This window comes from Prionailurus viverrinus, chromosome D4 (genome assembly GCF_022837055.1).
Source record: "Prionailurus viverrinus isolate Anna chromosome D4, UM_Priviv_1.0, whole genome shotgun sequence".
Taxonomy (NCBI): domain Eukaryota; kingdom Metazoa; phylum Chordata; class Mammalia; order Carnivora; family Felidae; genus Prionailurus; species Prionailurus viverrinus.
This window is the reverse complement of record NC_062573.1, coordinates 18,261,016-18,271,520: the sequence shown is the minus strand read 5'-3', so window position 1 is coordinate 18,271,520 and position 10,505 is coordinate 18,261,016. Positions and strand designations below refer to the sequence as shown.

At 42.5% G+C, this 10,505-nt stretch overlaps 1 pseudogene; it reads right to left on the bottom strand.

Moving 5' to 3' along the window:
• Window positions 1-1,847: 1,847 nt before the first annotated feature.
• LOC125150507 (proteasome subunit alpha type-7-like) lies at window positions 1,848-4,514 on the bottom strand (annotated as a pseudogene).
• Window positions 4,515-10,505: the final 5,991 nt, after the last annotated feature.

Below are 10,505 nucleotides of genomic sequence, written 5' to 3'. Positions count from 1 at the left end.
ACAAAGCTATATTTTCCTCCCTTTCTGCATTCAGATGGGCCACCTTCAGCTCAACTTGTCCCTTTCTTGTAGAATCCTACTGAAGACAGAATTATGCCACCCATGTTAACACCCTGAGTTACTCCTATCACACCGCCCCCACCCGGTACTATATCTCTGAAGGCATACAGTCAAGATTCTAAAGTGAGAGGTTAAGAGGTTAAGAAAAAGCTTTGCGATGATATAACAAGAGTCACCAACTTCTCAACCAGAAAAAATTGGGTCATCTTAGCCCAAGACTCTTCCTCCATGATTTGGCCATTTCTACATTTTAGGTCACTTACAGTCCACTCCTGGTACCAAATTATGGATCAGAAAGGGTTGCAAATAACAACAACAATAAAAACAAAAACAAAAGAAGAGCGCCACTCAAAATAACTTAAATGTGCATTATTTCACACAGCAAGAATAACTGAGTTGAAGCAACTCCTTTATTGGTTAATTTGACATTTATATACAGGCTCATCATCTATCTTTCTCAGTTCATCACTTGCCTATTTATGTCCTGTATCCATTCAATTGTGATATTTGACTTTTTCTTTTGATTTGTAAAAGTCCTTTATATATTAAGAATTTCAACTATTTTTGCTATCACACATGTTGAAAACATTTTCCCACTTTGATAGCTCCTTTTCAACTTTGTGATATTTTTGATATACAGAAGTTCATACTTTTGTTCATATATTATAAAGTTATCAATCTGTTTTCTTCAGAGTTGTATATTTAGTTTATTTGCTTAGAAAGCCCTTTCCTAAGACTGAATAACTCTTATATTTTCTTCTAAAATATTCATGGTTTAATAACATAGAAATATTTAAGTCCATCTGAAATTTATTTTGGTGCTAAGTGTAAGACAGGAATTTATTTATTTATTTATTTTTCCTAAACGGTAGCTAGTTATCCCAAAACACCTTTTAGGGTACATTCCCTCTCTCCTCTGGAATTCATGGTCACCAATGATATACACTAAATTACTATGTAAAGTGTTTAGCCTCTTTTTTTTTTTTTTTAGTCTTTTAAATCTTTTTATTTATTTTTGAGAGAGAAAAAGAGAGAGACAGAGCCTGAGCAGGGGAGGGGCAGAGAGAGAGGGAGACACAGAATCCAAAGCAGGCTCCATCCAGGCTCCAATCTGTCAGCACAGAGCCTGACTCAGGGCCCAAACTCACAGACCACGAGATCACAACCTGAGCCAAAGTCAGACACTTAACCGACTGAGCCACCCAGGCGCCCCAGTGGATTTAGCCTCTTGAGCTCCCATTCCATTTCTTTCATATGTCAGCCTATTCATGGGCCACTGTCACTATTTTCATTGCTGTAGCATGATAGTTTGTTTGCTACAAGGCATGGAAATTCCCTACACATATCTCTTCTTTTTGAGAAGACTCTTTAAAAAAAAAAAAAAAAAGGTTAACAAATATAGAAGCTTACTGCAGGACACTGAGACATTAGATGAATGGAATAGAAATACCTACATATCATTTTGAGAATCATCCATGATCTGAATTTAAAAATCACTACAAGATTGTCAACATCATGATGCTTTCTCTCTTTTTTTTTTAATTTTTTTTAACATTTATTTTTGAGAGAAAGAGAGAGAGCACAAGTGGGGGAGACACACACACACACACACACACACAGAGAGAGAGAGAGAGAGAGAGAGATACACAGAATCCCAAGAAGGCTCCAGGTTCTGAGCTGTCAGCATAGAGCCTGACATGGGACTGGAACCCACAAACAGCAAGATCATGACCTGAGCCAAAGTTGGACACTCAACCAACTGAGCCACCCAGGCACCCCATCATGCTTTCTTTTTATTTCTTCTTTTCGTTTTTTTTTTTCTCTTTTTCAATTTCATACTTCTCAATTTCTTCAGGATTTAAAATCTTGAGGGTTGATCTCATCTCATGACAACCAGTTCAATGTTTTTGTCACCAGACTGAACCACTTCCAGGAAAGCCCTGATAACCAGTATAATGATCAGGTCATCCCTCTCTATGGCTTCATCAGTGTAATTGGTCTCTAGAAACTCACGCGGGGGGCACCTGGGTGGCTCAGTCGGTTAACTATTGGACTCTTGATTTCTGGTCAGGTCCTTATCTCACAGTTCCTAGGGTCAAGCCCCACCCCCCCTTCAGGCTCTGTGCTGTCAGTACAGATCCTACTTGGGGTTCATTCTCTTTCTCTCTTTCTGTCTCACTCTCTCTCTCTCAAAATAAATAAACATTTAAAAAAAGAAAAAGAAACTCACATATGGACTTGGAACCCCAACCTATGGCATTGGCTTTCCAAGCATGGTATGTCCCTGCGGGTCAGTCTGATACAGCCTGAATATGCCACCAAAGTCAAAACCCACAATAAGAGCAGAGATGCCAAAAGGCCTATGCCCATTGCTCTGTGTGCAGTGTTGCTTCAGGCTGGCCATGTAGCAGGTCATTGTACTCCACGGTGACTGGGTCCTCCATGGTCAGTCAGCCGGTGACTCTGGCATTCCACCCCGGCCCTGTTGATGACCATCCTCAGATCGGCAGTGAACCCTGCAAGTACCACGCAGACGCTGTCATCCAATGCACAGATCTTGCACATGGTTCTCTCATCCTACAGTTTGGCCACTGACTTCTTCTCCATGCCCAGAACAACAACGTCCTTTCCTCACAGGCCAACCGCAGTCGAGCCCCTCTTCATGGCCTCCTGTGCATACTCCACTTGGAAGAGGTGACAGTGGGACGAGAAGACGGTGATGACATGGTCGTAGCTCAGGTTGGTGGCTTGGAGGCGGGCCTGGGCAAAGCGCACACTCACAGCCACACGGCCCGAGGTTCACAATGCCTCTGAGAAGACTCTTGGTCGATTGGAATTTTTTTCTCTCAGATGATCTTTGCATTTGTTTTTGTCAGGCTGCCCTCCCCCAAACTATGGTTTGGTTGTAATAGAAATAAATGTTGACATTAATTATGGAGAGAAATAGAATTTTTATAATATTGAGTCTTTCCACCCTGAAACATCTTCATCATCCCATTTATCTAGTTGTCTTTAGGAACTCCCTGTGAAGTTTTATAGTTTTCTTCATATGATATACATATACATATACATGTATTCCTTAATTTCCAGGGCTTGGGGGTAAGGGTAGTCTTATAGTATTATTATAGTCTTGCTATTATAAGATATTTTCTATCATCTTATTCATAATTATTTTCTAGTTGGCTGTATTTTGTATGTCCAACTTAACTAAACTCATTAGGACTCTTGATTTTTCTAAGACTCTTAATTTTTCAGGTGATTGTTATTGACTCTGCAGGTAGGTAATCTTATCCTTTGCAACCAGTATTTCCAATATTATGTCTGTTTTTTTCCCATTTTATTATGTTGAACAGAATTGAATTTTCAGGAAAATGTAATATATTAGTGACAGCAACCATCTTAATACCTTGCTGTTAATGTTAAAAGGAATGCTTCAAATATTAGGATAAAGCACATGAAATTGCCGTTTTCCAGCCCCCATTCCACCCCCCCAAAAATCAAGTGTCAGCAATTTCCTATCTTTCAATCTATTATTTGGCCATTTGGGAATTTCAAATAGGAATTCATATTGATTAAACAAAAATTTTTTAGTGCGTTCAGTGTGACAGACATGGAATTAAGCTGTGGGGATATAACTCTAAGTGAGACAAACACAGTTTCTGCCATCTTGGAGTTAATATTACTATGGGAAAAAGCAGATATAGTTCAGCTAACCAAAAAAAAAAAAAATTAATGAACCAATTAGAATAGTGAAAAAGCTGAGAGGAATTATGTGCTAGGAAGTGGAGCAAGGGCACAGCTCAGACAGGATCAGTCCTTTTAAGGTGGGACACTGAAGCTGAGAGCCAAAGCCTGAGACACAGCCACCCACACAACGAGCTCTGAGGATCAGTCCAGGCAGAGACAGCTAAGAACAGGCTCTGAAAGGAAACTTGGCTGGTGAGTTCCTGAATCTATGGTCATGTGGCCAGAATGCCACCAAGTGGGTCCCCAAGCCACAGGCCAAACCTGAGCTGGTGACGGTGCGAACAGAGTTTTGAACTGAATGTGGATTAAGATTTAGGTTTGGAATGGGCTTGTTAATTGAAAATTAGATCTCTTTCACTGATAGAAGTGACAAGCAAGTGACAGGATCTGTTCCGAGTTGGTACACAGGGTGGGAGAAGGGGTGTGATGGAGCACCTTCAGAGGCACTGGTGAGAGAGATAAATAAAACCTGATAGTACCCTACTGCATTCAGTCATCCTATAAACCAGTTCCACAGGCTGCAGAGGCAAGCTGAGGATACATCTGTGTAGGTGTTGAACTTCATTTTGCAAACCAAAAGGAAGCAGTAATGCTTTCTGAGCAAACGCTTGATTCTCCAAAATCAGAGAAAGGATCACAGGACCCTAAGACAGAAGAGGAACAGGGATGTGCCTCTCTGTGGCTCTCACCTGTGGCTGGGCCTGCATTATTTGTACATCTTTTAAAATCCAGCAAAAAGTCCCAATGAAACAAATTTTCACAGCTACCCCCCAGGCCAGAAAGTGACATAAAAGTTGTTCCACTCGTCTGTTGTAATATTTCAGAAAAGATGAACAAGTTGTATGTGAAGCTGGATGAAAGACCAGTGGCAGAGAAAAGCCAGAGCTGGGTTCCAGCCAAGTCTATAAAGACAAGGGAAAATTCTGGAGGGTAAAGCTTATATTACAAAGGACATTCTAGCAGGTAGGTAAGGCATAAGCATAGGGTCCAAAGGAGGAAGGCTCAGTAAACGGTGGGAGTCCTAGAGGAACATACATATGGTATGGTTAGGAAGAGGCAGAGTGTGACAAGGGTCAGGGGACACTTGAAAGCCCAGGCTTTAGTGGTTGATACTATATGGCAGAAGTGGCAATGAGAGGTCATCACATCCCTGTCCCCAGGAGGCAACTGGGTCCCAGGCCAGATCAAGGCTCTAGACCTTGCAACAGGCTTATATGACCAGACAGATCATTTGATCCAGAATATACAACACAAAAAGAATCTCCAAGGGGCTGAGGGTGTTTACTCAGGTCCAAAGGGATCTAAGGCCTGGGCAGAGGCCAGTTGAAAGAAGGAAAGTCAATGAGTCTAGCGTGGGAGAAGGTAACAAAGCAGAGGCAAGGCAGGGACAAGGTCTATTTGGCCTCACAGGACTTTCTAGGCCTGATGACAGCAGCCATCCAACCTCACCCCTTTCCCTCTCCTTGAGGAGGCTCTCCTCTCCCTCATAGCCTTTCCCTGCTTATGCCTGGGCATGTTAAAACTCTGACGTGAGTTACTGGAAACGTAACTTGCTACTTGCATGTAACGATGTAACAAAAGAACAAGGAAACACTGTGAGCGTCACAGGAGAGACTCAGGACCAATGGGCCACTGGTCGCCACGGTAACCACAATCAAAACAAGGATTCCAGCTTTCCTGAAGCCCTTGTTTAATGATGATTGTGTTACAGAGAGAGAGTAACTAATCCCACAGTGCATTATAAACAGAGTTGCTAGTATCCAACATCATCAATGACGGAGAAAAATAACTTGTAACTGGACAAAGTACATTTCTCAGGGTTTATGTGCATCTCATGCCAAAAACAAAACAAAGCAAAACCACCAACCCATGGAGGGAATCTCAGCTCAGCTTGAAATCATTGTTTTATCCTTGTGTCCTTTTTTTTCTTTTCCACCCCAGTTTTCAGAGAGAGATACCTTCCTGAACTCCTAAGAAACATGATACATTTGCTTATAAACCCAAACATGCATATCCCTCCCCTGTGGGTAAAAAGGACAGAAATGTAATGATTACTATGAAATACTCGCATTTAGAATGGATTTAATACTTTTTTTTATGTGATCAGGGCAATACATAATCCAGGCTTATCTCTTTGAAGCAGATTGTTCCTTTCTAAATGCCTGATGCAAATGTGAAACCCAACCTTCCCTCTCCTTTCCTAGCTTCCCTCTCCCCTGGCTGGGAACCTCTTAAGGCCCACTGCTGCCACCCACTGGTTGGGAAGCCAATACACAGCTTCCCTGGCTTTGGGTTTCTTAGTCTCTCTGAGGCCGCCCCGCAAAACCACTGCGACCCTTGGATGGGGTACAAGTTCACCAATCTCTCTTCTCTGTTTCAAAGCCTGTTCCACTTTGCATCTACCATACAGCTCTCATAACAAGAGAACACTCTGGATAAGTGAAAATAAGCACACAGGGAAGCCAACTTCAGTTTTCTTTTCCACTCTGACTCATCATTTGGGCCAAAGGCCCAATACCAACTTACTCTAGTTCCCATGTCTCATTTATATTTGCATGGAGAGTCTGATAAGTTGCTGATCAGGCGATGAATTGACTGCCTGATAGTCAGGTGTCTATCCCTGGACCAATCGGCTCTGGCCAGAGGTAAGGGTTATCTTGTACTAATATGGCTGTCCAGTCTGTCCCCAGAGGCCATTTTCAAAGAATGGAGGTGAAGTAGGGTTCTCAGAAAACCACATTCTTTAACAGACTCTGACACAACTTAACCTTCAGCTGTCATGCTCTTTCATTGTGCGTGCTATTCTCTTGACTTTAACATGGAAGTGGTATCATACACAGAGTTGTAATAAGTGCCTTTCCTTGGTGGCTGCACCATTTTCTGGTATATAACCACAAGCAATGACCTAGCCCCTCTGACCTTCCTTTTTTTTTTTTTTTTCACCTTTAAAATGAATCTGCCCCATGAGATTTTCATGGGGATTTAAAAGAAAAAAGATCACATATGTAAACTACTCAGCATGGAGCGTGGCACAAAGTCAATGCAAAATTAACATCAGTTGCTATTATCCCCATCATCACTACATCATTACCATCATCGAGTCAGGAAGGCCATTTTCAGAGTTTCAAGTTGAACATTAAATTTACTCCCAGTCAACTTCAGCCTCCCCGTCCTATTTATTACACCAAAAATAATCAGCTGGTAATGAATTCAAATGCTTGCAATTACTACCCAGGATACGAGTCTTCCCATCCAGCATGGAAAAAGGAACAGATAAAGTCAGTTCTGACCAAATTTTACCAGAAACTGGATAGGCCAAAGAGTAGAAGGACATCATGTGAGATGAGGGAAAAGAAGCACATTCTCCAGCTTTATGAATTCCTGGATGCTAGAACAGGATTCCTCAGAATGATGTGAAACTAAATAATCAGCAAAGATGAAATTTTTAAGGTAATCTGATCCAGTGCCAAGAAGTTTATTTGGGAGGAAAATATTCCCTAAGAGCCAAAGGATGTTTCAAAGGGCTCATCAGTAAACCTTCAAAAAAAGAGGCTCCTTGTTGGGACTCTGTGAGTCTGGATGACTTTGCAAAGCAATATGGTGTGGTCACACCCTCAAGATCCTAAAGACCCAATAATTGGGAAAGGAATATATGGCCAAAGATACTTAGCACCTTACTTTTAGTTGCACCTTGTGGAAAGAACTTTGCCTGCAAATGCAATTGTATAACATCTCAAAGGAGCTTACAGTCTACATCAGAGCAGGAACAGTGCAGGTGAGAATGGGAAGACACATAGGCCAGGCCACTGCCCTGGATCTTGGAGAACAGACTCTGCAATATACCAGCTCAGAAACCCTGGGCAAGTAACCCAACCTCTATGTAACTGGGGAGAACTGAATCAGATCAATGATTTTCAAGCTTCGCCACCTGGCCCTACAGTCCCTCTATAAATTCAGAAGCCGTTGCAGGTTTGGGAGGAAAGATAAGGAGTGCAAGTAAGACTGAGCCTCGGGTTCCCACCACTACCATTATAATGCCTTCAGCTAGACAATCTCTGCCCTTTTGATGATCCAGATAAGATTCTGTTAAGAAAAATCCTTCATGTTTCTTAAGAAAAAAAAAAAAAAGAACTACGTGATTTCCAAACCCATTCTAGTTCTAACAGTCTATGGTTTCAGATGGAGGGAACGGGATTGCTTCACGAAGAGGCTGAAATGGAGGGTTGACATGAGATCACGAAGAGCCTTGCACACCATGCTAGGGCATTTTTGCTCCACCCAGTGGGGAGCCATGAAAGGGGAACAATACGACCAGGTCACTATGTTCGCAGAGTGCCCTGAAGACTTGGATGAGCGGAGTATGCACTGAAAGTTGGTTGGCAGTGTTCCAACACCGTCCAAACAGAAAGTAGTTCATCAGTGTTTTATCAGAGAGGTGAAAAATAGGAAAGAAAAATGGATGGGACAGAGGCCAGCATCCTCCATCCTGTTTGGGGTTTTTTTATTTGTCTTCTAACTCCATTCCCATCCTCAAAAAGCTGAGTAAAAATGATGCTTTTCACTTGCCAACAATGTTACTGACCAATCCTCTTACACGAGATGAGCACAATGACACCATGGTAAGGGGCGTGTCATCTTCAGCTAATTAACGAAGGCCAGGACACTGTTCCCCAGCCAGATCATGTCAATGGTTGGCCACCCTGTTCAACTTCCCCATGACCCACATGCTCCCAAGCTCCCAGCTATGCAGCTGCACATCCCGAATCAGCTTTGAAGAGGGACTTCCAGAATGTCTCTGTCCCAGCAGCTTCCTAGCTCACCATATCTGCTCCCACCATCTGCTCCATCAGGGCAGGGAATCCCCACAGATGTCCTAGTGGGCTTGTTGAAGACAGAAAAGCCATATCCAGGCCTCTGATTTACGATGTGGCATGAACTGAACACTTTTCTCATGTTCTTGAGTCCAACACAAATGAGCAAAAGCAGATATGTAAAGCTGGCGCTAAGAGAATATGCTACACCTTTAAAAACACCTCAGCTGTCTGGCAACCTGCTGTGGAGGGCTCACTGGGAAGCAGGACACCATTCCCTTGACTGTAGCTATGAACCTGGTTCTGGAAAGAGCTGTCAGCCCACACCCCTGGCACCAGGCTTCTCCTATCATTCCCTCCAGGTTGCCTAGCCCTTGCCAGGGTGTATACACATGCTATTCCTCTGCCAGGAACACCCTTCCCCCAGATTCTTTTTAGGTGTTCATAAATTCAAATCATTTTTGAGCTAATTCAACAGAGTAATGAGTAACAACTTCTTCCTGCAATCCATCTTCTTGAAATCAACTTTGTTTCATATGTTAGCAACAAAATTTTGGAACCAGAGAATTGAAATGCAGAATTTTCAAGAGTTATCAAGTCCAATCCATGCATTTTGAATTTGAAGAAATAGACCCAGACAGGGGAAATGACTTTTCTAAAGTCACACAAGAATAACCAACACTAACAGATATTGATGCTAGGGGCTATGCTAAGTGCTTCACACATATTAACACATTTAATCTCACAATGTCCCTCTGAGGTAGGTGCTATTTATTACTAGCCTCATGAGAAAACTGAAAGGGGAAAGGACTAATCCAAGTTATATAAGCTTGATGATATCAGATGAAATTCTAGATGGGTGACCCCTGGGGGGTGGGCAGGGAGACAGAGAGAAAAGATGAGTGGAGGATGGTCTCCATGAGTAAGCCAATCAACTTCTCCTCTCTGAGTTTCAGTTACTAAATCTGTGAATTGAAGATAATTTTCTTAACTGCAAAGCACTATGCAAATGAAAGAGAAAAGGGTGTTTTTACAAAGTGAAAAGAGGATTTATTGTTATTTTCTACTTAAAAGACATTCTTATGTTAAAAAATACTACAGAAAGAAAAACATGAGGAAAATAAACATTATACATTCCATTATCCAGAGATTATTAGCATCTTAATGCTAATACAAGAAATCTGTTTGTGTTTATATGTGTGTGCATATAATTATTAATGAATGGGATCATACTCTTCATGCTGTCTTGTGATCTATTCTTTTCACTCAAGTTATACCTGGTGAAAAATCAAGAGAATTTTATTTTCAGGAGGCCATTCTTCTGAGCTTAGATCAGCCCTGTAAGAAGAACCAGGTGGTTTACTTATCATCCTCTTGATGGCTTATGCAACTGGTCCTCAGAGGCAGCATCATCACCGATAGGGCCCTTGGTCCTGCCCAGAGGCCAGGGGAACACATGAGAGCTGCAAGCCAGCCTGCTCCAATCCAGAGGCCAGGGGAACACATGAGAGCTTCAATCACCTGCTCCAGGCGAGCCCCCTGGCACAGCTACAACATCCAGGGTAGGGGGCCCTTGTGTGATTTCCATGAAGGCACTGCGTGTGCTGGTGTCTGAATAGGGTTGACTCTAGCCATGCAGACCCTGGATCCAGAGAGCCTGCTTCTGACAACACTGGAGCCAGCAAGGGCAAGCACAGTCGGCGCCATCCATCTGTCCCGTCTGTGCCAGATCTATGCCCCATGCCCCAGAGCACAGGGTCAAACCACAGCATGCGAAGAACAGGCTCTGAGAATGGGTGCTAAGTCAGTTCTGCTCTATGCATGGAGTGCTCACAGTGGTTTCATTCTTTTCCTCTAAACAAATTTTAGGAAAATATCCAAATGATA